Source organism: Mya arenaria, chromosome 12 (assembly GCF_026914265.1).
Source record: "Mya arenaria isolate MELC-2E11 chromosome 12, ASM2691426v1".
NCBI classification, from domain to species: Eukaryota; Metazoa; Mollusca; class Bivalvia; order Myida; family Myidae; genus Mya; species Mya arenaria.
In genome coordinates this window covers 26,463,043-26,490,508 of record NC_069133.1, presented here as the reverse complement: position 1 = coordinate 26,490,508, position 27,466 = coordinate 26,463,043, and positions in this window count along the sequence as shown.

Genomic DNA, 27,466 nt, shown 5'->3' with positions numbered 1-27,466 from the left:
CCTGTGAGGTTGTATTTTAGGTCAGCTAGATGACATGAAGTAGAAAATAATGATAAAGAAGAACTCGTTCGCTACCCTCACTCATTCTTAATGATAAGGATTTTACTTATGTCATCGAACTATCTCTTAATACTTTTAAACTTAAATTTTCAATTATAAATACACGTTGTTGTTTTCATAAAACAACACGTTACATTATATTTCGTCTAAAGAAAGCGAAACACAATATCGACAAACCTAGTAATAGGACAAAGCGTTTTACAATTCAGATTCAGCGTTTTTACAATTCAGACAAACGATATAAATGTGTTTAGTATTCATGGAAGTAAAATCCCTCTTGCATTAAATAATTGATGCTTTAAGTAAGGTACCACATCTTGGTGACATTATCAAATCAGGCTTGTTGTTTAATTTATAAAAAATAAAAAAAATTACAACAACCATACTTGAAATATTTGTATATTTTAACGAAACGAAAAACACAACCTTAAACTGTTGTAGGGTTGGGTAACGCAGTTAAGAATTACTTGATTTCTATTTAATTATAAATGAGCATATTAAGCTCATCCATACGATACAATAACAAATATGACAAAAGTCAGGAAAAAATAATTTGGGTTTGAATTAGATCGGCAGATACCACCATCAACCTCTTAGTATTAACGAAATGTGTAGTGTGGGTGCCGACCTTGCTCTTACACCATGGTACGCAGAAAACGTTGCTAAAAATGCACATGTCATCTAAAGTCTACATTCATCCGAAAGGTTCGCAAAATGCATCTGATATCCACGAAAAATAATGCTGATAACAAACAAGAGTTATCACTGTGTCTTTTTGGATGGATTTTGGTTTGTATAAACATCAGAACCAGTCTTTAAAAAAATAATTAGTATCGTTCGCATTGTCTTCCTGTTAATAGGGATAATAGAAGCAAACAGCTAAAAGTTTAAGAAATAAAAAAGTCACCAAAGTCATAGACGTCAGCATTGATCAATACTGTATATAACATGTGTGATAACTGGTGTTCAGAATATTTATAGGCGTTTAGAGTACATTTAAATACTGTATATAATTATGCCTTTATTAATCTGGCGTCATGTCGTTAAGACGTTTACAGTTGTCAACAATCATGTGTCCTATCCGTACGGAATTTTTTTCTGTGTAGTTAAATGTACAAGTATGTAATTTGGCGAGCAAACACATTTTAAACTCTCTTTAATACTCTACCTTATGCACCGCCTGAGTGATTAAATTAGCAGTTGTTGGATGACCTCCCTCAGATATTCAGGTATTTCCACAGTGTGAGATCTAATATAATGTACTTGTATATTAGAGTTGCTGATGATGCAAATGCGATGTTCTGATGCATACGTACAGCGTTTTCAATAGATAGTTATAATCACAGCTTCGTTCGGTTTTATTGTTGTTCGTTTGTAAAACATTGATTACTTTGTGGGGATTGGGGAACATGTATTCTCCGTCTTTCATTCCAATATTACGATGGATATACATGTAGGGCATATTTAAAAACAATGTGAGCAAAGCGCAATGGATGCGGCATATTAAATGTATTTGATGAAGGCATTAGGATTTCTGAAATAGTAGTTCGTCAGTATTAACTAATATTCAAAATACATTTTCGTCTTAGCAAAACCTTTAAACTTTAACAGAGGATTGTTCTAGCCTTTTTTTATTTTCATTGACGTCAGCCTTATTTCCCGTCTACATATATCATTTCAATGACACACTCCAACATTAAAACGACTATTCTAGAAACAATAGCACTGACGGAACACACTTTTGAGTTTAAATAGGTTTTTAAAAATGAATTGTGATTTTTGGTAGACAATTATTGAAAGGAACTTCTTATTGAAGTCCTCATGTATGTGTTAATTAACAATGAGTTCTGTATTTAAGTAATTGGTAAGTTTTTCTAGTACATTCTGTAACCACTTCTTTCTTTCTGCTTGTTTTGTTTTAACCGGTATTAATATTTGTAAGATTCTGAAATCAAACGCATGTTATCTGCAATAAGGCCAATAACCGCGGTGTTATGATGCTTTACCTAATCTCGACCTTATGCCATTTGATATTTCCGTCTACTCAATTAGGCCATTTCCAGAGCGGTGTCTGCCTGGGGTGTTGCCATATTGAGTAAATTGATCACAAATAAACGACAGAATGCTTTAAAGAGGCTTCATTCATTTAAAGTGGTCTTGAGGATTTGTTACTCAATCATTAAACCAAACCAGAAAAGAAAAACACCCACAGCATTTCGGTACATTGGCAGATATTCTAAGAAATACTGCATTTTTTTGTAAAACAACTAGTTAATCACTTTAAAGGATATTGATAAAGAAAATGTTTGCACGTATGTTATTGTATCTGTTGTTAACGTTCAGTTGTACTACATCTTTCTCTTCGATGTACTCCGGTTTACTTTGATCAAATGTGTTCCGTCCTATTAAATTCCATATTACAACTTACTTTCAGGGGTACGCCTTAGAACGATCAGAGTGTCAACATGGTACATTTCTTTTAGATTCATCCGGATTATGATTATGTCGGCAACGGACATTAAAATCGGTCATTTATCAAGTAAACCGAAAAACATCTTTCTTTGAAATTGCAGAGAAAAATGTTAGGGCTTCTACGTTGGAACGGCCAAACTAGTTCACTTTTAGATTAATCTGGATTATAAAATATCAGCCCATACTTGTTCAAACAATTTTATTTGAAAAGGAAACACACTGTATTGCTTAATATAACGTTTGACGAAAAGTTTCGTTTGAAGTTTAATTTTTTACGATCTTTAACACTTTACTGGAAATATTCCGTATTATGACCTCCATTTTAGTGTGAATCACATTCTTGACATTGATCAAACAAAATTATTTCTTTCAATAGTATCAATATTACCACAACGGATATCATGCAGTAACTAACAACTAGTTAATCGATGTTTTATGTCAATGATACGAATATACTCACGATGTTTTTTTTCGTTAGTTATTCAGGATATACTGATTTGTATAAAATAAGAATTCCGAAAGAAAATAGAAATTTTCAATAGTCTAAATTTACATGTATAACAAGGTTATTATGACTATAATCGAAATACCAAAACATAGTGATTTTTTATATTAACAATATAAACGGTATTCCACTATTGTTTCCGAAATATTAGTTACATCATTCAAGTGTCACTGGAATATGGTTTCAGACCTTTACAAACCTAGTCGGTACAGGCTAAACAAGAAAATCAACAATCTGAGTACCATTGTAGCGTTAAGAATGGCAATTGCTGACATCAGACAGTTTATTATATGAATATCATCATCACGCAATATAAGAAATATTATATTGAGCAATAAAAAATGAATCTACAACTAATCTCTCCATATTGAAGTCAGAGGCGCCAGGCTAATGTTCAGAATTAAGTACCATATAGCCGATATGTAATGATATGTTTCGAACAAAATAAGAACAAAATTGTATGTTTGGCATTAGAAGCTCACAGCCGTCTGCAACTGCTTTTACTGTTTTATGAAAATGTTGTTTACCGACCGCGAACTTCCATTATGGGGAATAAAATGTCACAATTATGTTTGTAAAAAAATAATATGAACGGTAGTTAGACAATGAACGTTTTATGGATTTGACTGTTCATTTTAAATGGAATAATGCAAATAAAGTGTAACCCCATCAGCTGAAAGTGCTTAACACACTATTCACAATTCACAATGAACCCAACGTGTTTTATTTGTTATAACATTTTTGGATAAATTAATTTGAAAGCTAGATCGATAACAATTCAGCCATACAGGACATTCCATTTATTGTTTCTTTCTAAATGCCTAATAGCTATCAACATGTATTATAAAGTAATATCAACTATGTTAATATCATACAATATATTTGTTTTGACGTCGTCTAACTTTGAATTCCTAAAGATGTTGTCTCACTGACCTATTTATTGGGACAAGTGAAATGAAGCGCGCTTGGTTAAACCCAATACACATATCCAATAATGGCTTTCCGTTTTTGATAAAGTTTCCTTGCGGGAAAGCCACTATTTATCATAATGAAATTAATGTTAAACCATGTGGTGTTATGTGTGTCTCTTTCGATGGTCGGACTTTAATTAAAATCCTTTGCCAAAAAACAGAAGACAGCAGGCCCATTTCTGCTTGGCTTGCCCTTTTCACCACATCATTATAAATATGGAAGAAACGAGAATTAATTGGAATGTTCAATATTAAGATAACATAACCATGCGATTGAACGGCGTCACTTCCTGGTATAAGATGTTTATCTTAATTTAAACAAGGTACAGCGATTATATGACTCCCTTCATTAAAAATAACCAAGTTAATGTCATCATGTTCAGTAGTACTGAGATTGAATATTTGTCGCCATTCAGACAATGTTACATTCAATGTTGTTGTTTTTTAAGTCACGGAAAAATGTCCGAAACACGACACCTCAAAATACTTCACTAAATGTATTAACAACTGAAACTTATAAACCTACATCACAGTTATATAATTCCGTGTCCATGCCTTTAAAAGAATCTTTATTATGAAACACTGATATTGTTTTTTAGATTCTGTAAGCAATTCAATAAAAAAAATCTAGTCTTAATCCCATTCGTATTAACACTTGGTCTCAGAGGGAAAATAATTTATCGTCCATTAATGCTCTCAGCCAGGTTGGGTCCTTTTATCCTCTTGGGATTTTTTTGTTGTTGTCATCACGTGTAATGTCTAACGAATCATTCTGGACAGTTAAAACAGCAGGACTTTCATCAATGGTAGTTGGTATAACCAACTTTATAGGCGCAGATTTTCAATAAATACGTCCTTTATCATGGTAAAAACAATGAAACAAAATAAATATTTACCGCAATCACATATCCAACAAGTGAGTTGAATTCTATGTCAGCTAGATGACATGAAGTAAAACAATAATAATTAAGAGTGGGCTCGTTCGCTACGCTCACTCGCCCATTCTTAATGATTAGGATTTTATTTTCGTCATCTTACTATCGCTTGATACTTTTTAACTTAAATTGACATTTTTTTCAAAATAAAACACGTTAACATTTCATTTCGTATTAAGAAATCGCCGTTCTGTACTGACAAAGCGAAACACAATATCGACAAACCTAGTAACATGACAAAGCGTTTTACAATTCAGATCAACGATATAAATGTGTTCAGTAGTCATAGAAGTAAAATCCCTCCTGCATTAGATAATGGATGCTTTAAGTACGGTACCACATCTTGGTAACATTATCAAATCAGGTGTGTTGTTTAATTTATAAAAAAAAACGAAATACAACAACCATAGTTGAAATGTTAGTATATCTAAAAAAAAAACGCAAAATAAACACCGTAAGATGTTGTAGGGTTAATTTAAAACGTTAAGAATTACTTAATTTCTTTTAAATAATGATTGAGCAAATATTTTTTTTATTAAATCCTATTATTCAATAAGGATATGGCATATTAATTCAGGAAAAGAATTTGGGTTTGAATAAGATCGGCAGATAACACCATCCCCCCAAAGTGTTAACGAAATATTTTGTATGGGTGCCGACCTTGCTCTTACGCAATGATAAACAGGAGACGTTGTTTATAAGTTTTGCATATCTAAATTCTTTCTTCTTTTGATAGACTGTAAAAAGTATCTGACATATATGCATAAATCTATTGTTAGACAGTTACTTATTTACTAGAATTTCGCATTTTTTTCTATAAAATGGAATTCTGCTGACAAAATAGAATATGTTTATGCACTGTGTCTTTTGTGAAGATTTCGTTTTCGTTAACATCAGACACAGTTTTGAAATATGAAATAATCAGTATCGTTCGCATTGTCTAACTGTTAATTGGGATAAAAGAAGCAAACAGCTGAAAGTTTGAGAAATAAAACAATCACCAAAGTCATAGACGTCAGCATAGTTCAACACTGTATAGAAGATGTGTGATAACTGGTGTTCAGAATATTTATTGGCGTTTAGATTACATTTAAATACTATAAATAGGTATGCCTTCATCACGCTGGCGTCATTTCGATAAGACGTTTACAGTTGTCCATGAGCATGTGTCCTAAACTAATGGAATATTTTTTTTATATTTTGTTTTATTTTTTAGTTATCTGTACAAGTATGCAGTTTGACGAGCAGATGTGCAAACAATATTCATTTGAAAGGAAACTCTCTTTACTAATTTATGAAATCATTACAAGATAATGTTGGATCCCCTTACGAATTATGTCAGTAGGCATGAATACATTCGGAAGCTTAACGCAGCACACGTCGTCAAAAAGGCCAAGTAAAGACTATTCGTATTGTTCTCTACGCGTAACACTCAATACTATATCCTTCTCATATCAACTGGGGTTAAACAGGTTACAAATATTGTATAAGCGAAGTAACGTTACTTACGGTAACAGTCCTTGTTTTCTCAACCTGGACTGGATTAATTTCAAAGTAGCCTGAAAGTACAAAAAAGTCACTCCATAAGATGATTGGTCGTGTCCTGTTATCACTGCTATTCTTATTAATAAGAGGTATGCATTAATGCATATTGCAATCTTGGAGGATTTGAGAACACATATTATGAGGCCAATCATGTAACAAGGAAAGCTGCAATAAGTGATGTTTTCTTCTTTGTAAAATTGCAGCGAAGATGATCATGAACACAATCGTTCCCTTCGTTCCAATATGTAGTCAAAGTTATTTATTATATGATAAAAGTCCTGCAATTTAATTAGCCATATTTGAATCTGATCATTTAAGCTAATATTTCTCACAACAAGCTTAATGCCACGCCTGAGTGATTGAATTGGCAGTTATTGGATGACCTTCATCAGATATTCAGGAATTTTCACACTGTCAGATCAAATATAATGTACTTGTATATTAGAGTTGCTGATGTCAATGCGCTGTTAAGATGCACATGTATAGCATTTCTTTAAGACAGTAATATACACAGCTTTGTTCGGTTTTAGTGATGTTCGTTAATGGGAAACATTGATTAGTTTGTGGGGATAGTAAAACTTGCATTTTACAACATTTTTTTTACCAACATTACGATGTTTATACATATCGGGGGTTTTGAAAGGCAAGGTAAACAAAGCGCACTGAAGGCAGTAGGAATTTTGAAATAGTATACCGTCAGTATAAATAAATGTTCATCGCAAATTTTCGTGTTAGCAATACCTTTAAACTTCTATAAGAGGATTGTTCTAGCATTTTCATTTTCATTGACGGCAGACTTCATTCCCGTCCACATATATCATTTTAACGACATACTCCAACATTTAGACGATATTCTAGTAACCATACCGCTAAAAGAACACATTTTTGAGGTTAAAATGTTTTTAAAAAGGAATTGTAACCTTTGGTAGATACATATTGAAAGGGAAGTCTCATTGAGATCCTCGCGTATTTGTTAATCAACAATGAGTTCTGACTTTCAAGTACTTGGTAAGTTATTCTAGTTACAGTTTCTTTCGACGATTTTACTTGTTATTTTTTTGTAATCGGGTATTAATATTTGTTAGGTTTACTTGTAAACATATTTGATTGGAAATCAAACACATTCTTTCTACAATAAGGCCAATAACCTCGGTGTTTTGATGCATTATTTTCTTTTCGACCTCATGACATTTTATTTCTCCGTCTACTCAATTAGGCAAATTGTGGAGATCTGTCTGCTTTAGATGTTACCATATTAAGTTAATTGATCACAGACAAATGACTGCAAGCTCAAAGATGATACATAAATGGTAAACATGTGGCCTTGATTATATCACCTGTGACACAAACATGACACTAACCACAGATAAAGCACACAATACAATTAGAAATTAGAGTTGAAATATAGTTGTTTCGGTTCATTGGCAATACATAGATTTATCGGCCTTAAAGTTAGCTTTATCTAATAATCACTTAGATATAATGTCGACACGAAATATTATGTAATAATTGTAACATGAGAACTATTGAGGATGAATACCAATTCCTCCTAGTTTGACCTTAACACTGATAATAACGCAAAAAGTATTTGAGCAAATTTTACTGCAACCAACATTAACAAAATTAACAACATTAATAACAATAACAAAATTCGATAACCTTATGATTACTTCTAAATTGACCAAAGTTTGAATATTTTTCATTTTGCAACAGAAATGGAAATTATTTTTACTCTTCTTCCGTGCAAAAGTTTGTGTTATTGTGTTATTGTGTACTTGTACACTTGTATTTCATTGTACGTTATTTTTGGTATGGCTATAATGTTGTCAGAACAATAATGCTAAGAAAACGTTAGAGCTTTGCTTCGAACAACGATTTCATATTACAAAAACTCTTATGAACGAAGCATTTTACAAGGCAAATTTCTATTACCCAATTTCACATAACGCATACAGTTTTTGCATTGAGAGTAATCGAACATTTCAAGGTAGTGTACCAAATTACTAAAACCCGTTTACGCTTACAATAACAGTTTTACGTTTTTCATGTTCTTTCAAAAGATCCAATTGTGCGTTGATCAAACAATGGTCACATAATACCACATATGATAATCATATAAGGTTATTGTAATATTAGTGTAAACAGGAAATCTTTTTGAGGCACAAGTCAAAGCTGCATTCATTTGGACCAACATCTTCTGATTAAAGCGTTTCTAAGAATAAAGACACTTTATTGATCTTGAGCATGACACTGCATTATTGTTTCTTAAGAGCTTAACACAGAAATAAAGATTAAAAGAGTGTTTGAAAGAAGAAGGCTATGATACCGGATGCTTTCACTTAACATCCTAGCTATATTTAAAAGCAATGCATTTTTCAAGTTCAAATGTCATGTTTCCTGCAGTATATAAAAGACAAATCGTGAAAAAAGTAAACATTAAACTTACATATTTATTGGTGCATGCGATAAGGAATTTAAAAGAATAAAACAAAAGCAAAGAATATTGCATTTATAGTTGAGGGTTATCAATACTTTACACAATAATTTAAACACATACCTATATAGTTGAAGTGCAACAAAACTATATACCAAAAGCAAAGATTAGTGTCACTGTAGTTGACGTCATCAACACAATGTATCAGAAGAAGAGAGAATATTTACATCGTTGTTGAGGGTATCAAAAATTCGAATACTTCCAGCATTGTTAAGAGAATTAAACCTATATACACAGAGCAAAGAACATTACCACTGTAAGTTTAAACATATTTATTTTACAACGATTATGAAACAAGTTATAACAACATTATATCAATCACTTTCGTTGGCACGATTTTACGCGAGAGTGTGGTCTTGTGTTGTGGGGGAAACCGGAGAACCCGGAGGAAACTCACATGTCCGGCTTGGTGACCACAATTACCACTGTAGTTGTGGGCATCAAAAGTTAATATCAGAAGCAATGCATATAGCCATTGAAGTTGAGGGGAATCTTTAATTTATACTAGAATCAAGGATTATTGCCAGTGCAGTTGAGAGGTTATCTGGACACAAAATCATTGTATAGTAGTTGAGGGACCTTCATATTATATACATAAAATAAATCGTAAAGCCAGTGTAGTTGAGGAGTTTACCAGAAGCAAAAAATATTCTCTCGTAGTTGAGGGACTTCAATACTTCATTTTAATACCAAACTAATATATCCAAAAGCTTTGCCTTTGTAGTTGTAAACCCTTTTGCTATTAAACAAATCACAGTAGTCCATGTACTGCTTTTTTAAGGTTACATCGCATCGTTATAAATATAGCAGGGAAACATTCTTTGGAATTTAAAAGATTTAAATAACAAAATCATGCGATAATATAGGGTTGTCTTCTTATATTAAATGTTTTTTTATTTAAACAAGACACAGCGATATAATTACTTTCTTTATTAAAAACAACCAAATGTATATTTCCAATCACCATGTGATTTAAATGAGCGCATTTTCTTTGCTGTGACCAATGACAGGTTTATTAAAAAAATCACATTAAATCCAATTTCGTCAGCGATTTGAAACCTTTATTTTGGCCTTGAATCATTAAAACTGGAGCTGCACGTCAATAGTTGGAGGATTCAAAACAAGGCGGACTTTTCTCGACGCCGGTGCCAGTAATCCTAATTAATTGATCGGATTTAGGTTTTCGCAAAGCAAAAATAATTCAAATAAGAAAACATTTACGATTAATCAGGATCTGATTTAATGGAACGCACATAAAGCCTAACTTCTGTAAAATAACAAAAGTCTATTTAAAGAATACTCAAGTCCACAAGCAATGTACAAATACATATTCATATTAGGAGCCTTATTTTCTTTGAAACGATTTTATCGACAACATTGAAGAAAATAATTGCACGGTTGATGTCATTATCGGAGTATGAACGCAGGTGGGCTGGTTAAAGTGTGTGGAAGGACATATATTTAGCTCCTGGTATCCTGATGACATCAATCACGCAATTCTTTACTTTTATTTGCACCAATTCCGTCATAAAAACGCTTGAAAAATCTTATATCTTCATAGTTGATACGTTGATACATTTGAAACTGTAATGAAGAAGGTTTATTTCACATCCAATAAGCCATACGGCCCAAGAGGACAAACAATATTTACAAATATTTACAATGGTACATACACATACATGATAAGGAGAAGGCACGCAATATTGGTTTAAATAATACTCTGAAGAAATTAATGATACTTGTTATAGAAAATTTTCTATCATTGCAATAACTGTATACAATTGTATTATTATAGAATAAGTCAGACTTGAATTGAAACAAAATCATTTAAAAGAAGTTTACGTAATGGAATAAGATATTATGACGCTTGCATGCTTAGAATTATAACAGCTAAATGATTTATAAATAAATATTGTTTGCATATGTTAACATTAAATGTGCAAGTCTATTAACATATCTAACCATATAGGGGCAGACCTAGGCACTGGTCGAAAACGAAAGTGTGTCGAGGACTTTTGACACAGTGACATTCAAAAAATATACACAATATCCAAATTGCACAATAAATACAAAGATGAAAACGCACTATATATTTACATAACATAACATTAGTTTGTGGTGTAGCCAAAGGTGTATGATAAAAATAATCGATAAACAGGTTTACAAAGGGTAAAACAAGAACAGCTAACGATGACTCACTGTCAAATTTACCAGCTTACAGGAAACAACAGTTATATTTCTACAAACTTCCAGTAGTCCAAGCAAAGCTATGATCACAGATTATGGAAATAAGTCATTATGTGAGTATCTACTTTGTATGTCTTTATCTATAAATATACATATAATTTAAACTTCAGCACTTATGATTTAATAATGTTCCGTTATAAAAACGTGTCCGAATCAAATACTTTATCTGAATAATTCCTTTACATGTGCTAAATAACGTTTTAGCAGTATATTCTTATGGGAATTAATTACAATTCATTAATTTACGAAAACTGTCAATTTCCTTATTTCCAGATATAAGGTTACAGAAATGGCTTGAGTGCAAAGAACAAGAACAACAAACAACAACAATTGAAAATAATTACTGCTAATATAACAGTAAGTTATAGAGTCTGTTTTGTTTTATACCATAAAAAGGGCTAAATAGTAAATTTGGGTGTAGTTATAAGATTAACTGACTGCTTTAATAACACAAGGTCTACATGTACATGCTAGGTACTGAAATTTGTTCTTGTGAACATGTATTCACTGCTTATACAAAATATGCTTCATTAGTATTTACGTAGAAAAGCTTTATAAGCAAAATTTGACAGTTTACGTAGTACATTCTCATTTTGGCTAGTCATAAGATAAATAAATTTGAACATACATGGTCTCTTTCAGTAATATTTGTCAACGTATAATTTTCTTAGATCATTGAATTGGCTACATTCAATAACAAAATGGTACTCATCATCTAATTTATCACAAACATTACATTTTTATCATTGTATGGAATACTAGTTGGCCTATGCCATCTACCCGTTTCTATTGCAAGATGATGAGAAGATGTGCGTAATCTACTTAAAGCTATTCTATGCTTTGGAATGATAACTACATTTAAATATGTTTTAAAACAATACTAAGGCTTATTTCGCGAAAGCATAAAGCTCTTGTTGAGATTATTAGGTCAGCATTCCATTTTTGTATAAAATTATCTTTTAGTCTTTGCTTTACTAAGTTCAAATACATTTGTTTATTTCCAACACCTTGAAAAAAACAAACATCATAACATCCTAGAGATGATAATATGTCCAATTTTTCTTATTTGGAAACAGTTCTATGTCATTTCTCAGTATTTTATATACAATGTTCACATACTTATGATCCTTCGATTCGATTAATTTAAACCATTAGTTAATGATTCTAAAAAAATATACCAAGAACTATCGGAACTCTACCAAGTTCTCCATATACAAGATTATTTTGTGTGGATCTTTTGACACCTAAAATGTTTTTACAATACTGAGTATGAACACGTTCAATATTAGTTGCCGTGTGAAAACCCCAGACCTCACAGCCATAATTTAAAATTGGCAATACAAGTTTATCAAATAATTCTAATCTGTGTTTTTTACTCATATTTGTAAAATTGTATAAGTAATTATTTATTTTAAACAGTGCCTTTCTTGACTGACCCGCAAGTGTTATCTGGGTCTGATTTAATGAAACACCGGATGTAAAAACAATAATGAACAGAAAATTACATGTTCTGATAATTCTGAAACTGTTATGACAACAGTACATTTTACAAATAATAAACTGACACATTTAAACATATTGATAAAATTTTCGCGGCTTGTGACACGATACAGATGTTGCGTACAACGAAAAATATTTGCAATTGCCGATGGGCTATTTAGGAAAGGGATATAATTTGATCTGTATATTCACCTTTTTGGCAAAGTACATTCTAACTTTTCGACGATTTTACAACAACCTTGGCAGATTACACCTCCACGAAATATGCGCTTTATGATTTAGGTCCTCATACATTTTAGGTAACAAGTTGTTCTGACTGTGTAATTATTCTGGTAACCATTTCTTTCGACGACGGAACTTATTTGACACTGCTTATTTTGTAATAATGAGTTTGTACATTTTATTAGCTTTCAAGTAAAATAGTTTGACTGAAATCATCAACATATGAAATATGAAATAACCCATGAGACCATTAACTGAGGTGTGATGATGCATTATTTAGCCCTGGCCTTACGCCATTTGATTTATCCGTTTACTAAATAAAAGAGAGGTGGTTCCTTGAAGCGTTGCCGTATTGAAAAAATGATCACAAAAATGACTGCAGGCTGAAAAAGATATTCCAATGATATAAAAGTGGTCTAGATTATATAATTAGTTACATCATCATTTAAGTAACTGACATGAATACACTCCGAGAAATAGTTCCCTTGTAAGCATCAGCTACAATTAAAGTAGAAAAATGCGTTATCGGTTCATTGGCAGAAGGTTGGTGCTTCACAATCAATCCCCTTAGCATGGGTTTAAGTGAGATACTTTGTTCAGGAACCATTAAGATATATTGAAGGATCTCGAACAAAAGGGCGAATATTAACAGCCGCCATACAACACGCCAGCTGTAAAGTATCTGGGAAAAGGTCATTTTAAAGCACAAGCTGTCGTTATTTTACTAAAGAAAGTCAAACAAACCTCTAAAAATATCATAATCAGCATAACATATTCCATATCAATGAAATACCGTTTCTCCATTCAGGATCAACATCCTGATCAGGAAATGATATTGCATGATACTGTTTGTCGTTGAAATGTTTTATAGCCGAAGTAATGTCCGTGGACAATGTTTCCATTAGGTTGGTTAAAGTAACAGCCATAGCTATGCAATGGATTCCGATTCAATACCATCAAAACACATTTCTACTTAAATTATGCAGTAATTGTATTGAAATAATCGGACATTTCCAGGTTGTGTTTTTACTCAACCCCACCTACAATTTCTAATTTCTTTCATTCTTTTCATTGTCAACTGTCCACAAATTTTCCGTGATATCCAATATGATCAGGTTATCGTTATATATGTTTTAAAAAAAATAGTCAAGGGTGCATCATCATGGCAAAATAGAAGCACATTATTTTTCTAGCCACATTGGACATCTAATACTCAATCTAAGGCCGTTTCAAATATGTTGATAATATGCGCCAAGCCTATTTCGACGTTGTTTTGTGATCATGTTGTCTCGAAGTTTTATTTAAGTTTTTTATGCTTTTTATTATCAAACTCTATGATCACACAGTTTTAAACCTTTTATTTTATAAGGCAGACTGTGTGTGATGCACATAGTTTTAAACAATAACTGCACTGTACCTTTGAAAGGTTTTTGCATTATATGCTCTTAATTGTATTCCTCCGTCGGCACATAGAGTTGGGATCTCTAATCACTTAAGTACTTAGGGTTTACCTATGAGGTTATTATTATTTGTTTTATTATTGAGTTTCCTCAAGTTAATGCATACTTGTTAAAATTTACTTTTAACGTTTTTCTTTTTTTGGATTGTTGGGATAAGAGTGAGGTTTGTGCACGTAAACTGTTTTAAAACCCCCAGTAATTTTACATTTTACTGACCGTTCCAAGGCGGTACCTAACAAACCTTGATGAATATACCTAGATTTTTACATTGTATGTATGCAGTGTGCTGTTTGTGGAGTTTTGTGCTTTTCTCCCATGTTTCTTGTTTGTATTTTTTTTGTTTTTGTGTTCTATGTCTTTGGCGTTTTACCCAATGCCTTTAAACCGGGTTCATGTTTAAACATTTTGCTACTGAGCTTGTTTCTGTAGTTTTTCACATAAGTATTGTCTCGATTTTCGTTGTAAACCATTTGTTGGGCCAAGCTTGAGTCCAAGGCGGTGATCCAATATTTACTGATAGAACCTATTTATGCGTGTTTGGTCTGTTTGTGTTATTTCTATGTTTTGTCCCCCCCCCCTCATTAATTGTCGCTTGGCCTTTATAAACAAGGTTTATATTTGAAAGATTGTTTTTTGGGCTCGTCACTTGAGTTTTTTTGTACTATTGATGACTTGCGCTAGCAAATCACATTATTATTTTTGAAAAATAATTCATTGTATAACCCTGTGATGTATTGTATGTTTCATGCTGTAAGTCAGATTTGGATTTTGTAAAAGGCCTTTACCATGAAACAAAATACAGATTAATCAATCCGTTGTGCTTGTCTTTTTAGTTTGAATAGTATCATCATGGATAAGGAAACAAAATAATTATTTGGTATTTTCAAGATTAAGATAACATAAATATGCCAACAATATGGCGTTGCTTCCTTGTAACAGATGGGTTGTTTTAAACAAAGTACAGCCTTGAAATTACTTCCTTTAAAAATCGAAGCAATATCTATTGACGCCCACTATGATCTTTTTCTGAGCTACGCTACTTATCTACGTTGAAAACGCAACGACAGGTGCTTTTGATAATGCCACATTAAATTTATCTGGTCGGCGACTAGCACTTCTTCATATACTGGAATTTTATGATTACATGCAGGATGTTTTTGAACGAGGCTTGTATATGTAATCAATAAGAAAAATAAAAAGCAAGTTTCAATGATTTGTGTAACACATATTCTTTATTTCATTTATAATTGATCCAGATCTGTGGGTGGAAATCAAATTCTAAAATATGAACACAGGGCAATAATATAATTTGTGCTCATTGAAATGGACATATTTATGCGATGGATTACTAATATGGATTACTTATAAAAATAAATTTATCACCAGGCCACTCGTTCAAACACGTGTACTGTGAAGCATGTAGTTGTAACAATGATAAATAGTTATTATCTAAAAGGTAACCAAAAAGGTAACCGAAAAGGTAAATCAAATTAACGAAAGAAATTTCAAGAGATAGGCAAGATATGTCTTTATTGCACCACATATATAAAGTATGTTCAATATGACGTGAAATAATTGCAGCCATATTAAGATATATACTTTACTGTTTTCATGCGTTGTTCGTAAACGCTGATAACGATTCTATATCTTTGTCGACCAATTCCATAAAAAACAAATACAAACTATAATCCCAATGCCAATGAATTAAATGAAATGATCACAGCGAGAAACTCATTTGTTTGTTTTAGGACATCTTAATATTTGTTAGCTTTACTTGTAATGATTTTGTCTGAAATCATACACATACAATCAGCCATTAGGCCAATAACCGCGATGTTATGAAGCATTATTTACTTTTGACGTTATGCAATTTGATTTCTCCGTCTACTCAATTAGGGATATTACAGAGCGCTGTCCGCTTTATCTGTTGCACTATTTAGTAAGTTGATCTCGAAAAAGACAGAACGTCTCAAATAATCTATAATACTGATATGAATAAATTCCAGACGAGCCTTCCCCTAGAAGAGAGAATACATTAGGTGTCTCTGTTCATAGATACAACAGGGTCAACCCAACTTAAGAGAATTCAAAGGTGTTCTTTTTCAAAATAACACTAGTATACAATTTAAAAAGTTTTTGATACAGGACAATTGTAAACTGCCAAACAACATTCAATTTGTGATGAATCTGGAAAAAATCATTAGGAAGTGCAAGCCATTATACTTAATGAAGGCTTTCTAATAACCAGCATTACATGTTGCTCATCATTGACAATCGTTTCCACATTCTAGATTAACATCTTTAATCAAGAAATGATATTGCATGATATCTTTTGTCGTTAACATGTTTTATAGCCGAAAAGATATTTGTTAGAAACGATCTAATAAGGTTGACGATTTGAGAGTGTAACGGAGTATACGAAATATATGAAGCGACACTTAAACTTTTTCGCTACAGAGCTAGCTTTAATTGCAACGCGGTCGAGTGTCAGCCTTCCGAACGAGAGGTCGTTGTTTGTTTATCGTATTTTATTGTAAATAATATACAGTCGTCATTTAAATCAATTGGACAACCAAATTTGTTTCTGTAGTTTTTCATATAAATATTATTTTACCATTGGGTTGGTCCAGGGTTGGGCCACAAGTAATAACAACATTAGAAAATGGCCCTCCCGGCAAATAGTGCACATAGTAATTTGTGTTGTCGATTACATAAGGTCATGTAATATAACGCCCATTCAATAGCAACAAAACACATCCGCACTTTGCAAGGCAAATTACAACTGAAAACATGCAGTATTTGCGTTTAGAGTAATCGGGCATGTGACATCAGACAGTTGTGTGATCAATTATCAAGATTCAAATATTATTAATTATTGGATGAAATTTAATGGGTTTTTTTCATTTGCTTAGGCAACTGCTTACAAACATCCTTGTGATTTTTAGTTACCACCGGGTCAAACAATTTTCAAAAATATACGGTCAGTCGATCAAGTCATTGAAATACAAGTATAAACATGGAATCCATAAAAAAAATCAAGGAGGGATTGAAAGTATGCCCCCATATAAACAAACTAAACTATACTTTTTAAAATTAAGGAGACATTTTTTTGATCATGTTATATTCTCAAAAAGCTAACAAGTCCTTAATACGGATCTGTACATTAAAGGCGTTTTGCAATGACACGTTTAGAGGTGATGCCGCTTGCAAATTCGCAGTTACGTTTTAAGAATCGGATTTTGTTGTTTTAAATTTTCTTCTAGAGTTAAAATCAGTATACTTCATACTTACAATAATAGTTTTGCTGAATGTAATCCGAATGTTTAACGTTTCCTCGGAAATAAAGCAAAAGCTAGGAATTTTGACAGAGTAGTTTGCGGAGGGGGCATCCATTCTAAATACGTATTGAGTGCAAATGCTGTAATTAGGATCACAGAGGGTTTCAACATTTACTACCTGGCTTGTCCCTGTTGACCTAAACACGACACACATAAAACGGCAATACAAAGACTTCCAACTCGACAACATATGCAATGTTAACATTTGGTATAGTAGGGTTACCACTTGGGAAAGGACCGCGCATTTGACATATAAACATATGGAATGGTGTGGTCAACATGTTGACATTGACCAAGCATACGCCATATATTTAGTAAGGTAGGGTTACCACATTGACAAAATTGGCAAAATCACTGATTCATCCATAAGATCGAAGGATCATATTTTCCTTTGGTAAGTATTTTATATCAGGCAGCTTCTCTTAATGTGGATTCTATAAGATTGTTTAGAACATTTTTTTCAGGAAAGAATTAAAATGACACAAACATAGGAAGAAGCGAATACTCACTTCTTTCACGAAATACCAACAGTTAAAACAATGGAAAAAAACTAACACGACAGGATCGTATCTGAAGTTACAATTATAATTGTCCAACAGAAAACCAACAGGAAACATTACGCCACATCGAGACTTTCAGTTAGTTTAACATAGTTGACTAGTAGACGAGATCTTACCTAACAATGTTTCCCAACTATCAAAAAAACACAAATGACAAATTACAACACTATCAAAAAGAATTACATGTTCCAACTATTAAAAACACGATTACACGTTCCAACAATATTGAAAACAAGAATGACATGTTCCAACACTATTTAATATCACCCAATGACAAGTTCAAACACTACTGTAACAAGTATTAAATTCTCCATCACTATTTGCAACAAGTATTAAATGTTCCATCACTATTTGCAACAAGTATTAAATGTTCCATCACAATTTGAAACACGAATTGAATGTTCCAACACTATTAAAACACCCCGAATAACATGTTCCATCAGTAAACAAAAACACCAAATGAAACAGAAAAGATTCATTTATGAATACTGCCGCCTAGGAACAATCCGATAAGACTTAAAAGAAAGTTGAATTCGATTTTTAAAACCAACTGAATAGATTTTTACGTGAAATTTCTTGAATAGTTGCACCAACCTTCATGTAAAGTTTCAATCCCGCTTCATTTCCTGGCTTGCTTAAACAGTATTAATTTTCGAATGAAAGGGGTTAATAACACGTCAACGGAAACATTTAAATTACCAATAACTAGTTTTAGACATGTTTTAACGTCCGTTATCTGAACATTATCTCGAACTTTCTCCGCTTTTTTCAGGCTTTAATTATGTCTAAACCAATAAAGCATTACGGAAGACTTATCATAATTCAACACCTATCAAAAAAGTAGTTATAAATGTACGATATGGCTATTTAAAGAATGAACGCGTAATCGTTCAACAATGAAACTAGCGAGTTCTTGATATGAAAGAATACTATCCTTAGGCTGTGCTACAGCTGTATTTAAAAATATACAAAGTGTTACATTTTTATAATAGAACTAAGTCACGCAACGAAATTCCAATCAATGAAATACTATCACTTTATTTAAAAAAAAAACTGGAAATAGCTTATGGTGCAAGCAGGACATTCATTCAATACTTGTAACACACATATAGTGAGTTCAATAGTTTATGGATCGAGGGTAAACCGTTTGCTTTTTTCTGCACGGCTTATGGATGTTGTAAACCGTAACTTTCTTTGGTGACCCTCGGTTTGTTTCAACAGTTAGTTTAACGAATACATGTTTATGTATCAATTCACAATTAAACAATCGGCGAGGAAATAAAACCATCTGAAACTAAGGAACACTTTTTGCCCAAATCGTAGCCGTATTTGCATCTTTAAGTTGCTATACATATGTAATAATCCAATTAGCACATCTACCTGTATTTTCAGTCATAATCGAGAACGTTTATATAAGGGAGTCCAAAAAATGCCATTTTCCAAGAAAGCATCCATAAATAATTATTAAACAATAGAAAACATAGAGAACGTTAATTCTTTGAACTCGTTAAATGGAAAATATTTGAGAATGCTTATAGGCGCTGTCTGTCTTACGGAGTCAGATACCGCTAAAGGCAATGACCAACTGTGTATGCTTAAGATAACGTTACTGATATGATTTCAATCAGACTTTATATTTTTTTATCAGATGCTTCGTGTAAATCGACGTATCAATACAATGTCCGTGGCTAATTGAAACATTTTCCATAACCGTTCACAGAGTCAACGAACATACTGGATGTAAAATTAAAGAACACAGTTCAAGCATCACTGTACCCTTTTGCATTACGTCTGCACCTTGTCATTTAAAACATAGTTATGGTAACAAAAACGTAAATCAGTTTTAGAATCTTATTGAATTATAAATATAAAGATAACCATCTAATAACACACTTTACACATCAACCTTCGGAACAGATTGTATATTAAATTAAGCGGTTTGACAGCGTCCTATATGAAGCATGTTATTGCGATTGCTGAAATCAAATTAGTCCATTTAATTAATGTATTACGTAAAGAGAATCATATATTGCGAAAATAACGGATAAAAGGGGACGGTGAAAAATCGTTAATTAAATTAATGTTCAGGTTAAACTGTAGGACTGATCAGGCTTATAATTTGAAAAATAAATAAATAAATAAATAAACAACAACAACTTAAAGAACATATAATGATGTCAGAGGTATAATGATAATGATCTCAAAGCGTAACAAACCGCATCGATAATAATGGGCTTTTACCAGCATAGGACTCAAATTGTTGGTTGATACATTTAGTTCAGACATTGGAAGCTTTTAGTCGTCTGCAACTGCTATTACAGTCGTAATAACTGTCTGATTTACAAGTGTTTTACTGTCTGATTTGTAAATGATGTTTATCTATTGCAGCCTTCCCTTGTGTGAAAATGTAGGTCAAGACATGGGAGCGACGTGAATATGTCTGAGAAAAAGTTCATAGGGGGAAAAGCTTCACAGGGCAGACACGTATTTCGTCGAGAGCCTAACAAACGTAGTATATGAAACATGTTTGTTAATTTTGTTCTAGGTCAAAATTTACAATGAATAAGAGTAATTTCCATTGACTCAACGTTTGAGATAATGTTTGTGTTGAAATACAAACTGGTAAAAAATTAGCGATACAGTATACATTGTTCAAATGTGTCTTTGGCGATGATTTGAACTTATAGAATAGCTATATTTGCTACATCCAGCTTCTACAGCGCCACACATGTTGATAGCATACAAGTTTGCTTTTGGCATTGTCTTGTGAGCATATTTTCGTCATTTCATTGTAAGTTATAGAACAATAGTGTGAGTGTAATCGTTTTTTTTACACTTTATCCAAGTGAACCAAGTTTGAAGACGGTATCACAAATATTTACTTAAAATGGACTATTTGTGAAAATGAGTGATCTTTTGGGTGTCTCTTGTCTTTTTTGACTGTATGGGATAAGGCTTAAACTTAGAATATTTTTGCCTCTAAACAAGAACAATGAAAGACTAAACAGTTAGGATCGTCCATGTGGTTTCGAATACATCAATATAACTATGGAACTATACAATTATAATAAATTGACAATTTAACACAATATATTCACGTTGAAAAATTGCTTCCTCGGTATGTTACTTTTATGTTGTTTTAAAAAAATACAGGGCGTTGAAATAACTTCCTTCATTAAAACAAACAAATGGTAGTTTTAAGCACCGTGTATTTTTACTGAGCCCATATAATTATTCTCTTCTTGTCTATTAAACAGTGGCTGATTTTATTAGAAAATGTCACATTAAATCCAACTTGGTCTGCAATTAAGGTTTTTTTCTATGACGTCAAAGGTGGTATTTTGATGACGCAGCTGCCAGTTATTATTACCCTGGAATTAGTGGATCCAGGGGACATTGCAGTTAGAAAATAATATTAGTATACTGAATTACATTTATAAATAATCAGGATCCACATCGTTTTCTGGGAAATCTAAATTGCATTCATTTTTACAAAGGTCCTGTTTTAACGTTTCAATTGATATTGGGTCAAAGGAAATATCCAATTCGTGCGATGGATTTCTAGCAAAAACAAATAACCATTAAAAGTCGTTAGCAAACTATCCATACTAAATTATACCGTAATACTTGTCAAATTCACATTTTTAAATAAAAACATTGCCACACTTAGGCTAAACTCCTGGACGGAAACAGTTTGTTCGAAATTCTTTGATTTTGAACAAAGAAAAGAGAAATCCGTGATTTAAATTGCCCTGCAACACTTATTAGATTTTTTAGAATCAATGCGATAAGGTATTCACGTATATAATGCCAGTCATCTTTACATATTGATGTGCAATGAATATTCGCGATTCTCGAAATAAATATTTCCTTAATCTATAATGAACTAGTTTCTAATTGATGCATTCAACATTTTATCAGCTGAACATTATAATGTCTGCAGGACGGCTATTCAAACTATTTTCATTTTTATTAAAAACTGATACTGTCCGACATCACAGGTTAACGATTTCGTTTTTCATACTTTGTAGAGAATAGTTGTGATAAAACGCCGACATTGGCATTAGATTCTTTCCGAACAATTCAATAAAAACAATCTGGACTAAATCGTCATTGGTATTGACACATTATCACAGAGGGAAAATCATTTGTATCGTCCAATAATGCTCTGGCTGAAAACCTTTAATCCTCTTCGGATTTGTTTTTGTTGTCATCGCATGTTACGCCAAATGAATCACTCTGAACAGTGTAAACTGCACGATTTGCATTAAAGGTTTATGAGGTATTTACAACACTTGATCACGCAGATCTCGAATAAACAGTTGTTTAGAATGGTTAAAGTACAACGAAATAACATAAACAAACTCAATCTGCTCGAATTTATAATGTCGATCTTGAAATGAATATATAATTGAGCAATTTGGAAAAAAATCATTTATGAATACATGTTTATTTGAAAACACCAAACATTAAGATAAAATATCGTCTCAACGGTTTTAGAAATCAGCGTTCTGAGCAAAAAAGAGCAAACACAATACCAAATCATTTCGTAGTCCCATACAGGGTTTAATAACATCGTCCGATACCACCGCACACTAAGCGATGTTAGCGAAAGGTGTACCGTAAGTCCCGACCTTGATCTTACTTCCCAAAATTACTTGGTTTTATTTCATTCGTTAATTTAGGCTTGTGTTGTTTTCCTTACATAATTATTTCCACACACATTTCATTATAAAATTCATTTTTTCCAAACTAATTTGATTTGCTAAGGAAAGATTGCTAACTACTTTTTCACATCAGAATTATACCTACTGCCCCGCAAACATAAATCTGATATTTGAAATGCTTCGCTAGAACATTTGACAAAATGACGTCGTTTCAAATTATTCCACTTTTGGACTGTTAGTCACGTAGTTGAAATTTGCATTTTTTTGATATGAAAAGAAATCCTAATGAAAAAAAGAACACATTGATACGCTGCATTTTTACCAAACAAAGTACGCATTTGTAAGCATTAGAATCAGTTCTTAAATGTGTAAGAATAGGTATCGTTTGCGTTTTCTAAGTACTGAACTCATAAATATATAAGAAAACAGCTAAAGTGTGTTCCATAATTCGCATACAACATATTTAAAACTGTTCCATGTCATCAATGTAAATAAGATCAGCATTGTTTAACACTGAATATACCATGCTTACTAGATAACTGGTGTTTAACGAGTATCACTGCGCGTATGGAGTACTTTGAAACTATGTCAATGCGCGTGAGCGTAATATCGTCATGAAGTTTTAAGTAGTCCATGGTCCGGTTTCCTACCCTTATAAACGATTTTGTGGATAGCTAATTGCGCTAACACGTAATTTGACGAGCAGACCTGCACATAATGTATATTTTAGATACAACCCTCTTTTCGTTTTCTACATAAGGCAATTATCACACAATAAGCAGTGTCCACACCATTTCGAGTCCCCTCTGGTATTGTGTCATTAAGTTGGAATATATTCAGAAGCTGAACACACCATCATAGAGAGTAATAGCAAAGACAGTTTGCATAGTTCTCTGAGCACATCACAACATATGGTCACTAGGGCGGAAAAACCGGGTAGGCCAGTATCCCCCGTAACACAAGCCGACACTCTAGCGTTACATGTTACCGTGAACGTTTCAAAGAGACTGTTTCCGTCTGGATAAATTGCAGCGAGGTGTTTATAAAATAAGGATCTCTCCTTTTGGTTTCCCCGATATAGACAAACTTAAGTGTTATGAGAAAAGAACCGTAACATGTTATTAGCAATTTTTGAATCAAATCCAAATAGCTAATATTTCTTACAACTAGCATGATGCCAATCTGAATGATTGAATTAGCAGTTATTGGATGACCTTCATCAGATATTCAGGAATTTCCACACCGTCAGACCTAATCTAATCTACTGCTGTTTTAGAGATGCTGATGCCTATGCGATTATGTCCAGATGCAAGCGTAAAAGGTAACTTTAGGACAGTATTAAGCACTGCTTTCAACGATTGTTTAGCATTTTGTGAAAAGGAAACATCAATATCTTTGTAATGACAGAATCACATGGACAATATGAGCAAGCGGACTGGGTGCTCTGATAACAATCGTGCTCCCAAAAAACATCTAATATCATTCTCGACATTCAGAATCTCATTTGTGAAAGTGTCATAGTCGTATGTGAATTTCGTATAAAACAGCTTCAAACGAGTGTTTTTTATATTTTGAATCAATTGATTTAAGTGCGAAGAATCACTGAAAAGTCGTATGTTATGCAAACAATCAGGGTATTTGATAGTGTTGGGAATCGGACAGAAAAATACTATCGATAATTGGTTTATGAAACCGATCAATGATCGATTATTAATCGATTCAATCATTATTAAAATATCTTTGATCATCATATTTAAGTCATACAGATACAGTACATGCACCGGTTTTAAGCACCAATGTTACCTTACAATGGCTTACATGGCTTACACTATTACTTAAACATTTCTTTGTATAAATTACATTATCTATTCAGAACGCAACTATCCTTAAGTGTTTACAAGTTATTATTACAAAACATGAGACCATAGGGTCTATTTTTTTGTCTTACATTTAGTAATGTATACATGTACATGTGTAAAATAAACACAAAGACAGATATCAATTTCTTTTTAATAATCAGTCAGTAACAAATACAACAGGAAGTTAAATATTATGTATGTTTTAACACAACAAACATTTTCTTTCAGAAAACTGAGAAAACTAAATTCTTACATGGTTGGAAGTAAACGGTAACATGTTTTAAAAATCACTTTAAAACCACAAACATGAGAAGATGAGAACCAATATTTTAGCAGTTAAATTACAAAGAAAATTTGTAATAAGGTTATGTAGTGACGTACTGACTTCATAAGAATATGACTAGATAATTTAACATACAAACACCTTAACATTTCAACATAAACTAGCATTAACCAGACATGTTTTAATGGTAGTCGGTAGCGGTTACGTCCCTTGTTTCTATCATCGATTGTTCAAATTTCACTATCGATTATCTCCAACGTAGGCCTTTCCGATCAATTGTCGATTATAATCGATCATCGGCACAGCACTAGTTTTGAAATCTCATTCCGTCTGTATGAATTATTTAGCATCTTTTCGTCTTAACCTTTCACTTTCTTAAAGCAAATGAGCATTGCATTGATACCTTTTAATCTTTGTATTATTATTCTAGAAACCTTTTGAGAATAGCATACATATTTCAAATCCATAAATGTCATTGTTTTCGTACATTTCAACATTTAGACGATTATTCCAGTTACTGTAGATACACATATGTGTAAACTATATTTAAAGAGTTTTGACTAATGGTATTCAAATGTTGAAGGTCGACCTAATTTAGCTCCTCATATATATAATAATAAACAAAAAGTGTTGACTTTAAAATACTTAATAGATTATTTAAGGAACATTTTCTATCGATGCCCTAACTCTTTTTCTTCTGCTTGTTTTACAATAATTAGTAGACTTATTTGTTAAATTTACTTGTAGCAGTTTTGTGTGAAACCAGATATCAAACCTATGCAATGTCGGCAATTAACCGCGGTGCTATGATGCATTATTTAGTCTCGGCCTAATGCCAAAGTATTTCTACGTCTACTGAAATAGACAAACAACAAGTGTTGTTTGCTTGAAATATTGCTGTAGGAAGTCAATTTGATCACCAACAAAATTGAATGCATGTATAAGAAAGCTACATAAAGGATGAAAAGGTGGTTGTATAATTTGGTATGCAAATATAAATACAACTGAAAAGAATAAGTTTAAGTAAAGAGATCCATTGGAAACACCAAATAAAATTGAAGTAGTAAAATAGTGGTTGGTGCTTTACATTCAAATTTACCTAACGTAGGCTTAGGCCGTATTTGTGTTACTCAGGAATCTCTAAAATAAATAAAAGGATCCCAATGAACTAAAGAATAAAATTAACAGAGAGGACTTTGTACAGGGAAAATTATTCCAGCTGCCATACAACATTTAATTTGTAAAACATCTGTAAATATATTATTTGGAAGCATCAAACGTCTTGATTATACTTAGTACAGAGAAATTTAACTTAAAACACTGATATTATTTTCTTTCTACAGTCTTTCTTGATGACGCTTATATCATGATATAATAAATATGCAAGGGGGGTAATTTAACAATTTTACTATGATAATAAATTTAATTAAATTGCTTCTTATAACACAATCCCTTTAATTAATGATGAATGGCTTAACTTAAAGATAAATTTCAGTTAAAACAAAAGCTAAATATCCAAAAACTACAAAAGAATAGGAACGTTTGACTGCATATAATGAAGCCAAAGAGACCGTGCTAAAGCACATATAAAGTCACGAAACGCATTGTCAATGATAGGCTTTTATCAAAATAAGACTGTACTTGTAGGTTGATTAATTTTGTTCAGACTTTGGAAGCTTAAAGTCGCGTCTGCAACTCCTATAACAGCAGAAATAACTGTCGGATTTGTAAGTGTTATACTGTCTGATTTGTAAGTGATGTTTGTCTATTGTTACAACAAATAGTTTAGGTCAAAACAAGTAGGTGCCACGATAAGGCCTAAAAATCATAGGGGAAACAGGTAGACTTAGAAAGGGTATTCTTCTAATTCTCAACGCCTTTAGTATATCTGCAGATACAGGTATGCTTACGTTTGTTCTAGGGCACAACCTACAATAAAGTAAACTTTCCAGGGATTTCACGTGTTAGATAATGTTTGTGTTAAAAAACTATCTGGCACAAATTTAGCGGTGAGGTATACAATGTGCAAATATATGTATTTGGCAATGCTCGGACTCTACAGACTGACTACAATTGCCACATTAAGCATCTACAGCGCGAGCTATATTAGTACCATATAAGTTTGTCACCGTCGTTTGAGCTTATAGTCGCGCTTTCATTGTTTTTGTGTGAGAATAATAAGTGTGGTATTGTGCGTGTAAAAAGTGTGATGTTGTGCATGTAAACCATCCCTAAAACCACCAAGTTCGAAGACGGTATCACAAACAATAACTGAAAAGGGCCTATTTTGTAAAATGAATATTCTTTTGTCTGTTTCATTTGTTGGGATTTAATTTAAACGTGAACTA